Here is an 18423-nt window from a genome sequence, read left to right as displayed (position 1 = left end):
GAGGAGAGTTAATCCCGCAGACCTCGTTCTTCCTGGGGATGCGCAAGGCCAGCCTGAGCCTCATGGTTGTGCCTAAGTTTCCACCGGGCAAGCTCTGCGTGCCTCGGTTTCCATGAGATCTCCACCGTTGTTGTGCTTCAATGGACCGTGAGGATAGCTTTCAGGACTCCAAGCACTCTGGCTTCCGCACCGTTTCCCATGCTACCACACGGATCACCTCACGTCTCCTCTCTGCCTGCTAAGCAACAAGCAGCCTTCTGGGCCTTTGGAGCACTTCTTGCATGCAGAGCCCAAGGCGGCACACTGCTCTCACTCTTCCTTTGGAAACCTAGTTTGCCCCAGCTTGCCCAAGCTGACGAAGACTCTAGTCTGAGCCGGTTTCATGTGCTGGGTATCGTGGACAGAGTGAGGAGAAGGGCACTACCTGCACTCAGAAAAACAGTGTGCTCAGCCTTCCATCCAGGAGCTCACACCGACTGGCTCGTTGGTTTAGCAGGTCGTCGATGTGAGGTCCAAGCTGAGCAAAGAGCACAATTCCTCCTTTACACTGCTAGTTCCCCGGAAAAGGTAGAGCCAACTAGGCTCGCTCAGGCCAGGCCTCCTTCAAGGATCTTGCCACACTTCGAAGCCTGCACAGTAAAAGATACTTCGCGAAGTTGCCAGGGTTTCGCCATGCTCTCCCTTGGCAGCTCCACTACTGCACGGACTCATGTTTGCTGTGAACTAGGATAGGTGGCCCTGCTTCCAAAAGCAGTCTTTTCCCCTTTGGAAATGTGGATTCTTGTAGCCTCGGAGCTGTTTGCGAAAGCCTAGCAAGGCCCAGCTTCTACTCACTGCAGGCACGCCCGGGGAGGAAATGAGTATGTTCCCCCAGAGAAACAGGCTGCTTGCAAGTGTCGAGGGGCGCTTCTCAGGTGCCCAGTGTGTTCCGTTTATTTACCTTCGCAGCTCCCATCCTGCAGGTACTTATGCTGGGTGCTAACAAGGTTAGGTGGCTCTGCCGACAAAAGCAGCCTTTTCCCTTTGGAAGCTTGGATTCTAGTGTCTCAGGGGCTGCTTGCCAAACCTTGAAGTGGCCCAGGTTCTAGCCTCCGCAGGTACGCTTGCGTAGCAAACGAGCACTTTCCCCCGAGAAAGCGGGTTCCTGCCACGCTGGAGCAGAGTTAATCCCGCAGACCTCTTTCTTCCATGGAAAGCGCAAGGCCACCCTGAGCCTCAGGGTAGTGCCTAAGTTTCCACCGGGCAAGCTCTGCGTGCCTCGGTTTCCATGAGGTCTCCACCGTTGTTGTGCTTCAATGGAACGCGAGGATAGCTTTCAGGACTCCAAGCACTCTGGCCACCGCACCGTTTCCCATGCTACCACACAGATGCCCCCCCCCACATCTCCTCTCTGCCTGCTGAGCAACAAGCAGCCTTGTAGGCCCTTTGGAGCACTTCTTGCATGCAGAGCCCAAGGCGGCACACTGCTCTCTCTCTTCCTTTGTAAACCTAGTTTGCCCCAGCTTGCCCAAGCTCACGAAGACTCTAGTCTGAGCCGGTTTCATGTGCTGGGTATCGTGGACAGAGTGAGGAGAAGGGCACTACCTGCACTCAGAAAAACAGTGTGCTCAGCCTTCCATCCAGGAGCTCACACCGACTGGCTCGTTGGTTTAGCAGGACGTCGATGTGAGGTCCAAGCTGAGCAAAGATCACAATTCCTCCTTTACACTGCTAGGCCTCGGAAAGAGGTTTTGCCAAATAGGCCTTACTCAGGCCAGCCCTCCGTCAGTGATCTTGCCACACTTCGATGCCTGCACAGTAAAAGATACTTAGCGAAGTTGCCAGGGTTTCTCCATGCTCTTCCTCGGCACCTCCACTACTGCAGGGACTCATGTTTGCTGTGAACTAGGATAGGTGGCCCTGCTTCGAAAAGCATTTTTTCCCCTTTGGAAATGTGGATTCTTGTAGCCTAGGAGCTGTTTGCGAAAGCCTAGGAAGGCCCAGCTTCTAATCACTGCAGGCACCCACGGGGAGGAAACGAGTATGTGCCCCCAGGGAAATAGGCTGCTTGCAAGTGTCGAGAGGCGCTTCTCAGGTGCCCAGTGTGTCCCGTGTATTTCCCTTCGCAGCTCCCATTCTGCAGGTAATTATGCTGGGTGCTAACAAGGGTAGGTGGCTCTGCCGACAAAAGCAGCCTTTTCCCTTTGGAAGCTTGGATTCTAGTGTCTCAGGGGCTGCTTGCCAAACCTTGAAGTGGCCCAGGTTATAGCCTCCGCAGGTACGCTTGCGTAGGAAACGAGCAGTTTCCCCCGAGAAACCGGGTTCCTGCCACGCTGGAGGAGAGTTAATCCCGCAGACCTCGTTCCTCTTGGGAAAGAGCAAGGCGACCCTGAGCCTCATGGTAGTGCCTAAGTTTCCACCGGGCAAGCTCTGCGTGCCTCGTTTTCCATGAGGTCTCCACCGTTGTTGTGCTTCAAAGGAACGCGAGGATAGCTTTCAGGACTCCAAGCACTCTGGCCTCCGCACCGTTTCCCATCCTACCACACGATCCCCCCCACATCTCCTCTCTGCCTGCTGAACAACAAGCAGCCGTGTAGGTCCTTCGGAACACTTCTTGCATGCAGAACTCAAGGCGGCACACTGCTCTCACTTCCTTTGGAAACCTAGGTTGCCGCAGCTTGCCCCAGCTCACGACGACAGTCTGTGCCGGTCTCATGTGCTGGGGAACGTGGATTCAGTGAGGACAAGGGGTTTACATGCACTCAGAAAAACACTCTGCTCAGCCTTCCATCCAGGAGCTCACACCGAGTGGCTCGTTGGTTTAGCAGGACGTCGATGTGAGGTCCAAGCTGAACAAAGAGCACAATTCCTCCTTTACCCTGCTAGGTCCCCGGAAAAGGAAGAGCCAACTAGGCTCGCTCAGGCCAGGCCTCCTTCAAGGATCTTGCCACACTGCGAAGCCTGCACAGTAAAAGATACTTCGCGAAGTTGCCAGGGTTTCGCGATGCTCTCCCTTGGCAGCTCCACTACTGCAGGACTCATGTTTGCTGTGAACTAGGATAGGTGGCCCTGCTTCCAAAAGCAGTCTTTTCCCCTTTGGAAATGTGGATTCTTGTAGCCTCGGAGCTGTTTGCGAAAGCCTAGGAAGGCCCAGCTTCTACTCACTGCAGGCACCCCCGGGGAGGAAACGAGTATGTGCCCCCAGAGAAACAGGCTGCTTGCAAGTGTCGAGGTGCGCTTCTCAGGTGCCCAGTGTGTCCCGTTTATTTCCCTTCGCAGCTCCCATCCTGCAGGTACTTATGCTGGGTGCTAACAAGGGTAGGTGGCTCTGCCGACAAAAGCAGCCTTTTCCTTTTGGAAGCTTGGATTCTAGTGTCTCAGGGGCTGCTTGCCGAACCTTGAAGTGGCCCAGGTTCTAGCCTCCGCAGGTACGCTTGCGTAGGAAACGAGCAGTTTCCCACGAGAAACCGGGTTCCTGCCACGCTGGAGCAGAGTTAATCCCGCAGACCTCGTTCCTTTGGGAAAGAGCAAGGCCACCGTGAGCCTCATGGTAGTGCCTAAGTTTCCACCGGGCAAGCTCTGCGTGCCTCGGTTTCCATGAGGTCTCCACCGTAGTTGTGCTTCAATGGAACGCGAGGATAGCTTTCAGGACTCCAAGCACTCTGGCCTCCGCACCGTTTCCCATGCTACCACACGGATCTCCCCCACATCTCCTCTCTGCCTGCTGAACAACAAGCAGCCGTGTAGGTCCTTCGGAACACTTCTTGCATGCAGAGCTCAAAGCGGCACACTGCTCTCACTTCCTTTGGAAACCTAGGTTGCCGCAGCTTGCCCCAGCTCACGACGACAGTCTGAGCCGGTCTCATGTGCTGGGGAACGTGGATTCAGTGAGGACAAGGGCTTTACATGCACTCAGAAAAACACTCTGCTCAGCCTTCCATCCAGGAGCTCACACCGACTGGCTCGTTGGTTTAGCAGGACGTCGATGTGAGGTCCAAGCTGAACAAAGAGCACAATTCCTCCTTTACCCTGCTAGGTCCCCGGAAAAGGAAGAGCCAACTAGGCTCGCTCAGGCCAGGCCTCCTTCAAGGATCTTGCCACACTTCGAAGCCTGCACAGTAAAAGATACTTCGCGAAGTTGCCAGGGTTTCGCGATGCTCTCCCTTGGCAGCTCCACTACTGCAGGACTCATGTTTGCTGTGAACTAGGATAGGTGGCCCTGCTTCCAAAAGCAGTCTTTTCCCCTTTGGAAATGTGGATTCTTGTAGCCTCGGAGCTGTTTGCGAAAGCCTAGCAAGGCCCAGCTTCTACTCACTGCAGGCACGCCCGTTGAGGAAATGAGTATGTTCCCGCAGAGAAACAGGCTGCTTGCAAGTGTCGAGGGGCGCTTCTCAGGTGCCCAGTGTGTTCCGTTTATTTCCCTTCACAGCTCCCATCATGCAGGTACTTATGCTGGGTGATAACAAGGGTAGGTGGCTCTGCCGACAAAAGCAGCCTTTTCCCTTTGGAAGCTTGGATTCTAGTGTCTCAGGGGCTGCTTGCCAAACCTTGAAGTGGCCCAGGTTCTTGCCTCCGCAGGTATGCTTGCCTAGCAAACGAGCACTTTCCCACGAGAAAGCGGGTTCCTGCCACGCTGGAGGAGAGTTAATCCCGCAGACCTCTTTCTTCCATGGAAAGCGCAAGGCCACCCTGACCCTCAGGGTAGTGCCTAAGTTTCCACCGGGCAAGCTCTGCGTGCCTCGGTTTCCATGAGGTCTCCAATGTTGTTGTGCTTCAATGGAACGCGAGGATAGCTTTCAGGACTCCAAGCACTCTGGCCTCCGCACCGTTTCCCATGCTACCACACAGATGCCCCCCCCCCACATCTCCTCTCTGCCTGCTGAACAACAAGCACCCGTGTAGTTCCTTCGGAACACTTCTTGCATGCAGAGCTCAAGGCGGCACACTGCTCTCACTTCCTTTGGAAACCTAGTTTGCCGCAGCTTGCCCAAGCTGATGAAGACTCTAGTCTGAGCCGGTTTCATGTGCTGGGTATCGTGGACAGAGTGAGGAGAAGGGCACTACCTGCACTCAGAAAAACAGTGTGCTCAGCCTTCCATCCAGGAGCTCACACCGACAGGCTCGTTGGTTTAGCAGGACGTCGATGTGAGGTCCAAGCTGAGCAAAGAGCACAATTCCTCCTTTACCCTGCTAGGCCTCGGAAAGAGGTTTTGCCAAATAGGCCTTACTCAGGCCAGCCCTCCGTCAGTGATCTTCCCACACTTCAACGCCTGCACAGTAAAAGATACTTAGCGAAGTTGCCATGGTTTCTCCATGCTCTTCCTCGGCACCTCCACTACTGCAGGGACTCATGTTTGCTGTGAACTAGGATAGGTGGCCCTGCTTCGAAAAGCATTCTTTTCCCCTTTGGAAATGTGGATTCTTGTAGCCTAGGAGCTGTTTGCGAAAGCCTAGGAAGGCCCAGCTTCTACTCACTGCAGGCACCCCCGGGGAGGAAACGAGTATGTTCCCCCAGAGAAACAGGCTGCTTGCAAGTGTCGAGGGGTGCTTCTCAGGTGCCCAGTGTGTCCCGTTTGTTTCTCTTCGCACCTCCCATCCTGCAGGTACTTATGCTGGGTGCTAACAAGTGTAGGTGGCTCTGCCGACAAAAGCAGCCTTTTCCCTTTGGAAGCTTGGATTCTAGTGTCTCAGGGGCTGCTTGCCAAACGAAGTTGCCCAGGTTCTAGCCTCCGCAGGTAGGTTGCGTAGAAAACGAGCACTTTCACCCGAGGAACAGGGTTCCTGTCACGCTGGAGGAGAGTTAATCCCGCAGACCTCGTTCTTCCTGGGGATGCGCAAGGCCACCCTGAGCATCAGGCTACTGCCTAAGTTTCCACCGGGCAAGCTCTGCGTGCCTCGGTTTCCATGAGGTCTCCACCGTTGTTGTGCTTCAATGGAATGCGAGGATAGCTTTCAGGACTCCAAGCACTCTGGCCTCCGCACCGTTTCCCATGCTACCACACGGATCTCCCCCACATCTCCTCTCTGCCTGCTGAACAACAAGCAGCCGTGTATGTCCTTCGGAACACTTCTTGCATGCAGAGCTCAAGGCGGCACACTGCTCTCACTTCCTTTGGAAACCTAGGTTGCCGCAGCTTGCCCCAGCTCACGACGACAGTCTGAGCCGGTCTCATGTGCTGGGGAACGTGGATTCAGTGAGGACAAGGGCTTTACATGCACTCAGAAAAACACTCTGCTCAGCCTTCCATCCAGGAGCTCACACCGACTGGCTCGTTGGTTCAGCAGGACGTCGATGTGAGGTCCAAGCTGAACAAAGAGCACAATTCCTCCTTTACCCTGCTAGGTCCCCGGAAAAGGAAGAGCCTACTAGGCTCGCTCAGGCCAGGCCTCCTTCAAGGATCTTGCCACACTTCGAAGCCTGCACAGTAAAAGATACTTCGCGAAGTTGCCAGGGTTTCGCGATGCTCTCCCTTGGCAGCTCCACTACTGCAGGACTCATGTTTGCTGTGAACTAGGATAGGTGGCCCTGCTTCCAAAAGCAGTCTTTTCCCCTTTGGAAATGTGGATTCTTGTAGCCTCGGAGCTGTTTGCGAAAGCCTAGCAAGGCCCAGCTTCTACTCACTGCAGGCACGCCCGTTGAGGAAATGAGTATGTTCCCGCAGAGAAACAGGCTGCTTGCAAGTGTCGAGGGGCGCTTCTCAGGTGCCCAGTGTGTTCCGTTTATTTCCCTTCACAGCTCCCATCCTGCAGGTACTTATGCTGGGTGCTAACAAGGGTAGGTGGCTCTGCCGACAAAAGCAGCCTTTTCCCTTTGGAAGCTTGGATTCTAGTGTCTCAGGGGCTGCTTGCCAAACCTTGAAGTGGCCCAGGTTCTTGCCTCCGCAGGTATGCTTGCCTAGCAAACGAGCACTTTCCCCCGAGAAAGCGGGTTCCTGACGCGCTGGAGGAGAGTTAATCCCGCAGACCTCTTTCTTCCATGGAAAGCGCAAGGCCACCCTGACCCTCAGGGTAGTGCCTAAGTTTCCACCGGGCAAGCTCTGCGTGCCTCGGTTTCCATGAGGTCTCCAACGTTGTTGTGCTTCAATGGAACGCGAGGATAGCTTTCAGGACTCCAAGCACTCTGGCCTCCGCACCATTTCCCATGCTACCACACGGAACCCCCCCACATCTCCTCTCTGCCTGCTGAACAACAAGCAGCCGTGTAGGTCCTTCGGAACACTTCATGCATGCAGAGCTCAAGGCGGCACACTGCTCTCACTTCCTTTGGAAACCTAGTTTGCCGCAGCTTGCCCAAGCTGACGAAGACTCTAGTCTGAGCCGGTTTCATGTGCTGGGTATCGTGGACAGAGTGAGGAGAAGGGCACTACCTGCACTCAGAAAAACAGTGTGCTCAGCCTTCCATCCAGGAGCTCACACCGACTGGCTCGTTGGTTTAGCAGGACGTCGATGTGAGGTCCAAGCTGAGCAAAGAGCACAATTCCTCCTTTACCCTGCTAGGCCTCGGAAAGAGGTTTTGCCAAATAGGCCTTACTCAGGCCAGCCCTCCGTCAGTGATCTTGCCACACTTCGACGCCTGCACAGTAAAAGATACTTAGCGAAGTTGCCAGGGTTTCTCCATGCTCTTCCTCGGCACCTCCACTACTGCAGGGACTCATGTTTGCTGTGAACTAGGATAGGTGGCCCTGCTTCGAAAAGCATTTTTTCCCCTTTGGAAATGTGGATTCTTGTAGCCTAGGAGCTGTTTGCGAAAGCCTAGGAAGGCCCAGCTTCTACTCACTGCAGGCACCCCCGGGGAGGAAACGAGTATGTGCCCCCAGAGAAATAGGCTGCTTGCAAGTGTCGAGGGGCGCTTCTCAGGTGCCCAGTGTGTCCCGTTTATTTCCCTTCGCAGCTCCCATCCTGCAGGTACTTATGCTGGGTGCTAACAAGGGTAGGTGGCTCTGCCGACAAAAGCAGCCTTTTCCCTTTGGAAGCTTGGATTCTAGTGTCTCAGGGGCTGCTTGCCGAACCTTGAAGTGGCCCAGGTTCTAGCCTCCGCAGGTACGCTTGCGTAGGAAACGAGCAGTTTCCCCCGAGAAAGCGGGTTCCTGCCACGCTGGAGGAGAGTTAATCCCGCAGACCTCGTTCCTCATGGGAAAGAGCAAGGCCACCCTGAGCCTCATGGTAGTGCCTAAGTTTCCACCGCGCAAGCTCTGCGTGCCTCGGTTTCCATGAGGTCTCCACCGTTGTTGTGCTTCAATGGAACGCGAGGATAGCTTTCAGGACTCCAAGCACTCTGGCCTCCGCACCGTTTCCCATGCTACCACACGGATCCCCCCCACATCTCCTCTCTGCCTGCTGAGCAACAAGCAGCCTTCTGGGCCTTTGGAGCACTTCTTGCATGCAGAGCCCAAGGCGGCACACTGCTCTCTCTCTTCCTTTGGAAACCTAGGTTGCCGCAGCTTGCCCCAGCTCACGACGACAGTCCGAGCCGGTCTCATGTGCTGGGGAACGTGGATTCAGTGAGGACAAGGGCTTTACATGCACTCAGAAAAACACTCTGCTCAGCCTTCCATCCAGGAGCTCACACCGACTGGCTCGTTCGTTTAGCAGGACGTCGATGTGAGGTCCAAGTTGAGTAAAGAGCACAATTCCTCCTTTACCCTGCTAGGCCTCGGAAAGAGGTTTTGCCAAATAGGCCTTACTTAGGCCAGCCCTCCGTCAGTGATCTTGCCACACTTCGACGCCTGCATAGTAAAAGATACTTAGCGAAGTTGCCAGGGTTTCTCCATGCTCTTCCTCGGCACCTCCACTACTGCAGGGACTCATGTTTGCTGTGAACTAGAATAGGTGGCCCTGCTTCGAAAAGCATTCTTTTCCCCTTTGGAAATGTGGATTCTTGTAGCCTCGGAGCTGTGTGCGAAAGCCTAGGAAGGCCCAGCTTCTACTCACTGCAGGCACCCCCGGAGAGGAAACGAGTATGTTCCCCCAGAGAAACAGGCTGCTTGCAAGTGTCGAAGGGAGCTTCTCAGTTGCCCAGTGTGTCCCGTTTGTTTCCCTTCGCAGCTCCCATCCTGCAGGTACTTATGCTGGGTGCTAAAAAGGATAGGTGGCTCTGCCGACAAAATCAGCCTTTTCCCTTTGGAACCTTGGATTCTAGTGTCTCAGGGGCTGCTTGCCAAACCTTGAAGTTGCCCAGGTTCTAGCCTCCGCAGGTAGGTTGCGTAGAAAACGAGCACTTTCACCCGAGGAACAGGGTTCCTGTCACGCTGGAGGAGAGTTAATCCCGCAGACCTCGTTCTTCCTGGGGATGCGCAAGGCCAGCCTGAGCCTCATGGTAGTGCCTAAGTTTCCACCGGGCAAGCTCTGCGTGCCTCGGTTTCCATGAGATCTCCACCGTTGTTGTGCTTCAATGGACCGTGAGGATAGCTTTCAGGACTCCAAGCACTCTGGCTTCCGCACCGTTTCCCATGCTACCACACGGATCACCTCACGTCTCCTCTCTGCCTGCTAAGCAACAAGCAGCCTTCTGGGCCTTTGGAGCACTTCTTGCATGCAGAGCCCAAGGCGGCACACTGCTCTCACTCTTCCTTTGGAAACCTAGTTTGCCCCAGCTTGCCCAAGCTGACGAAGACTCTAGTCTGAGCCGGTTTCATGTGCTGGGTATCGTGGACAGAGTGAGGAGAAGGGCACTACCTGCACTCAGAAAAACAGTGTGCTCAGCCTTCCAACCAGGAGCTCACACCGACTGGCTCGTTGGTTTAGCAGGTCGTCGATGTGAGGTCCAAGCTGAGCAAAGAGCACAATTCCTCCTTTACACTGCTAGTTCCCCGGAAAAGGTAGAGCCAACTAGGCTCGCTCAGGCCAGGCCTCCTTCAAGGATCTTGCCACACTTCGAAGCCTGCACAGTAAAAGATACTTCGCGAAGTTGCCAGGGTTTCGCCATGCTCTCCCTTGGCAGCTCCACTACTGCAGGGACTCATGTTTGCTGTGAACTAGGATAGGTGGCCCTGCTTCCAAAAGCAGTCTTTTCCCCTTTGGAAATGTGGATTCTTGTAGCCACGGAGCTGTTTGCGAAAGCCTAGCAAGGCCCAGCTTCTACTCACTGCAGGCACGCCCGGGGAGGAAATGAGTATGTTCCCCCAGAGAAACAGGCTGCTTGCAAGTGTCGAGGGGCGCTTCTCAGGTGCCCAGTGTGTTCCGTTTATTTCCCTTCGCAGCTCCCATCCTGCAGGTACTTATGCTGGGTGCTAACAAGGTTAGGTGGCTCTGCCGACAAAAGCAGCCTTTTCCCTTTGGAAGCTTGGATTCTAGTGTCTCAGGGGCTGCTTGCCAAACCTTGAAGTGGCCCAGGTTCTAGCCTCCGCAGGTACGCTTGCGTAGCAAACGAGCACTTTCCCCCCAGAAAGCGGGTTCCTGCCACGCTGGAGCAGAGTTAATCCCGCAGACCTCTTTCTTCCATGGAAAGCGCAAGGCCACCCTGAGCCTCAGGGTAGTGCCTAAGTTTCCACCGGGCAAGCTCTGAGTGCCTCGGTTTCCATGAGGTCTCCACCGTTGTTGTGCTTCAATGGAACGCGAGGATAGCTTCCAGGACTCCAAGCACTCTGGCCACCGCACCGTTTCCCATGCTACCACACAGATGCCCCCCCCCCCCCAAATCTCCTCTCTGCCTGCTGAGCAACAAGCAGCCTTGTAGGCCCTTTGGAGCACTTCTTGCATGCAGAGCCCAAGGCGGCACACTGCTCTCTCTCTTCCTTTGTAAAGCTAGTTTGCCCCAGCTTGCCCAAGCTCACGAAGACTCTAGTCTGAGCCGGTTTCATGTGCTGGGTATCGTGGACAGAGTGAGGAGAAGGGCACTACCTGCACTCAGAAAAACAGTGTGCTCAGCCTTCCATCCAGGAGCTCACACCGACTGGCTCGTTGGTTTAGCAGGACGTCGATGTGAGGTCCAAGCTGAGCAAAGAGCACAATTCCTCCTTTACACTGCTAGGCCTCGGAAAGAGGTTTTGCCAAATAGGCCTTACTCAGGCCAGCCCTCCGTCAGTGATCTTGCCACACTTCGATGCCTGCACAGTAAAAGATACTTAGCGAAGTTGCCAGGGTTTCTCCATGCTCTTCCTCGGCACCTCCACTACTGCAGGGACTCATGTTTGCTGTGAACTAGGATAGGTGGCCCTGCTTCGAAAAGCATTTTTTCCCCTTTGGAAATGTGGATTCTTGTAGCCTAGGAGCTGTTTGCGAAAGCCTAGGAAGGCCCAGCTTCTAATCACTGCAGGCACCCACGGGGAGGAAACGAGTATGTGCCCCCAGAGAAATAGGCTGCTTGCAAGTGTCGAGAGGCGCTTCTCAGGTGCCCAGTGTGTCCCGTGTATTTCCCTTCGCAGCTCCCATTCTGCAGGTAATTATGCTGGGTGCTAACAAGGGTAGGTGGCTCTGCCGACAAAAGCAGCCTTTTCCCTTTGGAAGCTTGGATTCTAGTGTCTCAGGGGCTGCTTGCCAAACCTTGAAGTGGCCCAGGTTATAGCCTCCGCAGGTACGCTAGCGAAGGAAACGAGCAGTTTCCCCCGAGAAACCGGGTTCCTGCCACGCTGGAGGAGAGTTAATCCCGCAGACCTCGTTCCTCTTGGGAAAGAGCAAGGCCACCCTGAGCCTCATGGTAGTGCCTAAGTTTCCACCGGGCAAGCTCTGCGTGCCTCGTTTTCCATGAGGTCTCCACCGTTGTTGTGCTTCAATGGAACGCGAGGATAGCTTTCAGGACTCCAAGCACTCTGGCCTCTGCACCGTTTCCCATCCTACCACACGGATCCCCCCCACATCTCCTCTCTGCCTGCTGAACAACAAGCAGCCGTGTAGGTCCTTCGGAACACTTCTTGCATGCAGAGCTCAAGGCGGCACACTGCTCTCACTTCCTTTGGAAACCTAGGTTGCCGCAGCTTGCCCCAGCTCACGACGACAGTCTGTGCCGGTCTCATGTGCTGGGGAACGTGGATTCAGTGAGGACAAGGGGTTTACATGCACTCAGAAAAACACTCTGCTCAGCCTTCCATCCAGGAGCTCACACCGAGTGGCTCGTTGGTTTAGCAGGGCGTCGATGTGAGGTCCAAGCTGAACAAAGAGCACAATTCCTCCTTTACCCTGCTAGGTCCCCGGAAAAGGAAGAGCCAACTAGGCTCGCTCAGGCCAGGCCTCCTTCAAGGATCTTGCCACACTGCGAAGCCTGCACAGTAAAATATACTTCGCGAAGTTGCCAGGGTTTCGCGATGCTCTCCCTTGGCAACTCCACTACTGCAGGACTCATGTTTGCTGTGAACTAGGATAGGTGGCCCTGCTTCCAAAAGCAGTCTTTTCCCCTTTGGAAATGTGGATTCTTGTAGCCTCGGAGCTGTTTGCGAAAGCCTAGGAAGGCCCACCTTCTACTCACTGCAGGCACCCCGGGGGAGGAAACGAGTATGTGCCCCCAGAGAAACAGGCTGCTTGCAAGTGTGGAGGTGCGCTTCTCAGGTGCCCAGTGTGTCCCGTTTATTTCCCTTCGCAGCTCCCATCCTGCAGGTACTTATGCTGGGTGCTAACAAGGGTAGGTGGCTCTGCCGACAAAAGCAGCCTTTTCCTTTTGGAAGCTTGGATTCTAGTGCCTCAGGGGCTGCTTGCCGAACCTTGAAGTGGCCCAGGTTCTAGCCTCCGCAGGTACGCTTGCGTAGGAAACGAGCAGTTTCCCACGAGAAACCGGGTTCCTGCCACGCTGGAGCAGAGTTAATCCCGCAGACCTCGTTCCTTTGGGAAAGAGCAAGGCCACCGTGAGCCTCATGGTAGTGCCTAAGTTTCCACCGGGCAAGCTCTGCGTGCCTCGGTTTCCATGAGGTCTCCACCGTTGTTGTGCTTCAATGGAACGCGAGGATAGCTTTCAGGACTCCAAGCACTCTGGCCTCCGCACCGTTTCCCATGCTACCACACAGATGCCCCCCACCCACATCTCCTCTCTGCCTGCTGAGCAACAAGCAGCCTTGTAGGCACTTTGGAGCACTTCTTGCATGCAGAGCCCAAGGCGGCACACTGCTCTCTCTCTTCCTTTGTAAAGCTAGTTTGCCCCAGCTTGCCCAAGCTCACGAAGACTCTAGTCTGAGCCGGTTTCATGTGCTGGGTATCGTGGACAGAGTGAGGAGAAGGGCACTACCTGCACTCAGAAAAACAGTGTGCTCAGCCTTCCATCCAGGAGCTCACACCGACTGGCTCGTTGGTTTAGCAGGACGTCGATGTGAGGTCCAAGCTGAGCAAAGAGCACAATTCCTCCTTTACACTGCTAGGCCTCGGAAAGAGGTTTTGCCAAATAGGCCTTACTCAGGCCAGCCCTCCGTCAGTGATCTTGCCACACTTCGATGCCTGCACAGTAAAAGATACTTAGCGAAGTTGCCAGGGTTTCTCCATGCTCTTCCTCGGCACCTCCACTACTGCAGGGACTCATGTTTGCTGTGAACTAGGATAGGTGGCCCTGCTTCGAAAAGCATTTTTTCCCCTTTGGAAATCTGGATTCTTGTAACCTAGGAGCTGTTTGCAAAAGCCTAGGAAGGCCCAGCTTCTACTCACTGCAGGCACCCCCGGGGAGGAAACGAGTATGTGCCCCCAGAGAAATAGGCTGCTTGCAAGTGTCGAGGGGCGCTTCTCAGGTGCCCAGTGTGTCCCGTTTATTTCCCTTCGCAGCTCCCATCCTGCAGGTACTTATGCTGGGTGCTAAGAAGGGTAGGTGGCTCTGCCGACAAAAGCAGCCTTTTCCCTTTGGAAGCTTGGATTCTAGTGTCTCAGGGGCTGCTTGCCAAATCTTGAAGTGGCCCAGGTTCTAGCCTCCGCAGGTACGCTTGCGTAGGAAACGAGCAGTTTCCCCCGAGAAACCGGGTTCCTGCCACGCTGGAGGATAGTTAATCCCGCAGACCTCGTTCCTTTGGGAAAGAGCAAGGCCACCGTGAGCCTCATGGTAGTGCCTAAGTTTCCACGGGGCAAGCTCTGCGTGCCTCGGTTTCCATGAGGTCTCCACCATTGTTGTGCTTCAATGGAACGCGAGGATAGCTTTCAGGACTCCAAGCACTCTGGCCTCCGCACCGTTTCCCATGCTACCACACGGATCCCCCCCACATCTCCTCTCTGCCTGCTGAGCAACAAGCAGCCTTCTGGGCCTTTGGAGCACTTCTTGCATGCAGAGCCCAAGGCGGCACACTGCTCTCTCCTTCCTTTGGAAACCTAGTTTGCCGCAGCTTGCCCCAGCTCACGACGACAGTCCGAGCCGGTCTCATGTGCTGGGGAACGTGGATTCAGTGAGGACAAGGGCTTTACATGCACTCAGAAAAACACTCTGCTCAGCCTTCCATCCAGGAGCTCACACCGACTGGCTCGTTGAATTAGCAGGACGTCGATATGAGGTCCAATCTGAGCAAAGAGCACAATTCCTCCTTTACACTGCTAGGCCCCCGGAAGAGGTAGAGCCAACTAGGCTCGCTCAGGCCAGGCCTCCTTCAAGGATCTTGCCACACTTCGAAGCCTGCACAGTAAAAGATACTTCGCGAAGTTGCCAGGGTTTCGCCATGCTCTCCCTTGGCAGATCCACTACTGCAGGGACTCATGTTTGCTGTGAACTAGGATAGGTGGCCCTGCTTCCAAAAGCAGTCTTTTCCCCTTTGGAAATGTGGATTTCTTGTAACCTAGGAGCTGTTTGCAAAAGCCTAGGAAGGCCCAGCTTCTACTCACTGCAGGCACCCCCGGGGAGGAAACGAGTATATGCCCCCAGAGAAATAGGCTGCTTGCAAGTGTCGAGGGGCGCTTCTCAGGTGCCCAGTGTGTCCCGTTTATTTCCCTTCGCAGCTCCCATCCTGCAGGTACTTATGCTGGGTGCTAACAAGCGTAGGTGGCTCTGCCGACAAAAGCAGCCTTTTCCCTTTGGAAGCTTGGATTCTAGTGTCTCAGGGGCTGCCTGCCAAACCTTGAAGTGGCCCAGGTTCTAGCCTCCGCAGGTACGCTTGCCTAGCAAACGAGCACTTTCCCCCGAGAAAGCGGGTTCCTGCCACGCTGGAGCAGAGTTAATCCCGCAGACCTCTTTCTTCCATGGAAAGCGCAAGGCCACCCTGAGCCTCAGGGTAGTGCCTAAGTTTCCACCGGGCAAGCTCTGCGTGCTTCGGTTTCCATGAGGTCTCCACCGTTGTTGTGCTTCAATGGAACGCGAGGATAGCTTTCAGGACTCCAAGCACTCTGGCCTCCGCACCGTTTCCCATGCTACCACACGGAACCCCCCCACATCTCCTCTCTGCCTGCTGAACAACAAGCAGCCGTGTAGGTCCTTCGGAACACTTCTTGCATGCAGAGCTCAAGGCGGCACACTGCTCTCACTTCCTTTGGAAACCTAGTTTGCCGCAGCTTGCCCAAGCTGACGAAGGCTCTAGTCTGACCCGGTTTCATGTGCTGGGTATCGTGGACAGAGTGAGGAGAAGGGCAATACCTGCACTCAGAAAAACAGTGTGCTCAGCCTTCCATCCAGGTGCTCACACCGACTGGCTCGTTGGTTTAGCAGGACGTCGATGTGAGGTCCAAGCTGAGCAAAGAGCACAATTCCTCCTTTTCCCTGCTAGGCCTAGGAAAGAGGTTTTGCCAAATAGGCCTTACTCAGGCCAGCCCTCCGTCAGTGATCTTCCCACACTTCAACGCCTGCACAGTAAAAGATACTTAGCGAAGTTGCCATGGTTTCTCCATGCTCTTCCCCGGCACCTCCACTACTGCAGGGACTCATGTTTGCTGTGAACTAGGATAGGTGGCCCTGCTTCGAAAAGCATTCTTTTCCCCTTTGGAAATGTGGATTCTTGTAGCCTAGGAGCTGTTTGCGAAAGCCTAGGAAGGCCCAGCTTCTACTCACTGCAGGCACGCCCGGGGAGGAAACGAGTATGTTCCCCCAGAGAAACAGGCTGCTTGCAAGTGTCGAGGGGCGCTTCTCAGGTGCCCAGTGTGTCCCGTTTGTTTCTCTTCGCACCTCCCATCCTGCAGGTACTTATGCTGGGTGCTAAGAAGGGTAGGTGGCTCTGCCGACAAAAGCAGCCTTTTCCCTTTGGAAGCTTGGATTCTAGTGTCTCAGGGGCTGCTTGCCAAACGGAGTTGCCCAGGTTCTAGCCTCCGTAGGTACGTTGCGTAGAAAACGAGCACTTTCACAGGAGGAACAGGGTTCCTGTCACGCTGGAGGAGAGTTAATCCCGCAGACCTCGTTCTTCCTGGGGATGCGCAAGGCCACCCTGAGCCTCAGGCTACTGCCTAAGTTTCCACGGGGCAAGCTCTGCGTGCCTCGGTTTCCATGAGGTCTCCACCGTTGTTGTGCTTCAATGGAACGCGAGGATAGCTTTCAGGACTCCAAGCACTCTGGCCTCCGCACCGTTTCCCATGCTACCACACGGATCTCCCCCACATCTCCTCTCTGCCTGCTGAACAACAAGCAGCCGTGTAGGTCCTTCGGAACACTTCTTGCATGCAGAGCTCAAGGCGGCACACTGCTCTCACTTCCTTTGGAAACCTAGGTTGCCGCAGCTTGCCCCAGCTCACGACGACAGTCTGAGCCGGTCTCATGTGCTGGGGAACGTGGATTCAGTGAGGACAAGGGCTTTACATGCACTCAGAAAAACACTCTGCTCAGCCTTCCATCCAGGAGCTCACACCGACTGGCTCGTTGGTTTAGCAGGACGTCGATGTGAGGTCCAAGCTGAACAAAGAGCACAATTCCTCCTTTACCCTGCTAGGTCCCCGGAAAAGGAAGAGCCAACTAGGCTCGCTCAGGCCAGGCCTCCTTCAAGGATCTTGCCACACTGCGAAGCCTGCACAGTAAAAGATACTTCGCGAAGTTGCCAGGGTTTCGCGATGCTCTCCCTTGGCAGCTCCACTACTGCAGGACTCATGTTTGCTGTGAACTAGGATAGGTGGCCCTGCTTCCAAAAGCAGTCTTTTCCCCTTTGGAAATGTGGATTCTTGTAGCCTCGGAGCTGTTTGCGAAAGCCTAGCAAGGCCCAGCTTCTACTCACTGCAGGCACGCCCGTTGAGGAAATGAGTATGTTCCCGCAGAGAAACAGGCTGCTTGCAAGTGTCGAGGGGCGCTTCTCAGGTGCCCAGTGTGTTCCGTTTATTTCCCTTCACAGCTCCCATCCTGCAGGTACTTATGCTGGGTGCTAACAAGGGTAGGTGGCTCTGCCGACAAAAGCAGCCTTTTCCCTTTGGAAGCTTGGATTCTAGTGTCTCAGGGGCTGCTTGCCAAACCTTGAAGTGGCCCAGGTTCTTGCCTCCGCAGGTATGCTTGCCTAGCAAACGAGCACTTTCCCCCGAGAGAGCGGGTTCCTGACGCGTTGGAGGAGAGTTAATCCCGCAGACCTCTTTCTTCCATGGAAAGCGCAAGGCCACCCTGACCCTCAGGGTAGTGCCTAAGTTTCCACCGGGCAAGCTCTGCGTGCCTCGGTTTCCATGAGGTCTCCACCGTTGTTGTGCTTCAATGGAACGCGAGGATAGCTTTCAGGACTCCAAGCACTCTGGCCTCCGCACCGTTTCCCATGCTACCACACGGAACCCCCCCACATCTCCTCTCTGCCTGCTGAACAACAAGCAGCCGTGTAGGTCCTTCGGAACACTTCATGCATGCAGAGCTCAAGGCGGCACACTGCTCTCACTTCCTTTGGAAACCTAGTTTGCCGCAGCTTGCCCAAGCTGACGAAGACTCTAGTCTGAGCCGGTTTCATGTGCTGGGTATCGTGGACAGAGTGAGGAGAAGGGCACTACCTGCACTCAGAAAAACAGTGTGCTCAGCCTTCCATCCAGGAGCTCACACCGACTGGCTCGTTGGTTTAGCAGGACGTCGATGTGAGGTCCAAGCTGAGCAAAGAGCACAATTCCTCCTTTACCCTGCTAGGCCTCGGAAAGAGGTTTTGCCAAATAGGCCTTACTCAGGCCAGCCCTCCGTCAGTGATCTTGCCACACTTCGACGCCTGCACAGTAAAAGATACTTAGCGAAGTTGCCAGGGTTTCTCCATGCTCTTCCTCGGCACCTCCACTACTGCAGGGACTCATGTTTGCTGTGAACTAGGATAGGTGGCCCTGCTTCGAAAAGCATTTTTTCCCCTTTGGAAATGTGGATTCTTGTAGCCTAGGAGCTGTTTGCGAAAGCCTAGGAAGGCCCAGGTTCTACTCACTGCAGGCACCCCCGGGGAGGAAACGAGTATGTGCCCCCAGAGAAATAGGCTGCTTGCAAGTGTCGAGGGGCGCTTCTCAGGTGCCCAGTGTGTCCCGTTTATTTCCCTTCGCAGCTCCCATCCTGCAGGTACTTATGCTGGGTGCTAACAAGGGTAGGTGGCTCTGCCGACAAAAGCAGCCTTTTCCCTTTGGAAGCTTGGATTCTAGTGTCTCAGGGGCTGCTTGCCGAACCTTGAAGTGGCCCAGGTTCTAGCCTCCGCAGGTACGCTTGCG

Source organism: Eschrichtius robustus, chromosome 5, assembly GCF_028021215.1.
Source record: "Eschrichtius robustus isolate mEscRob2 chromosome 5, mEscRob2.pri, whole genome shotgun sequence".
In the NCBI taxonomy this organism is placed as follows: domain Eukaryota; kingdom Metazoa; phylum Chordata; class Mammalia; order Artiodactyla; family Eschrichtiidae; genus Eschrichtius; species Eschrichtius robustus.
This window is presented reverse-complemented; position numbering follows the sequence as displayed.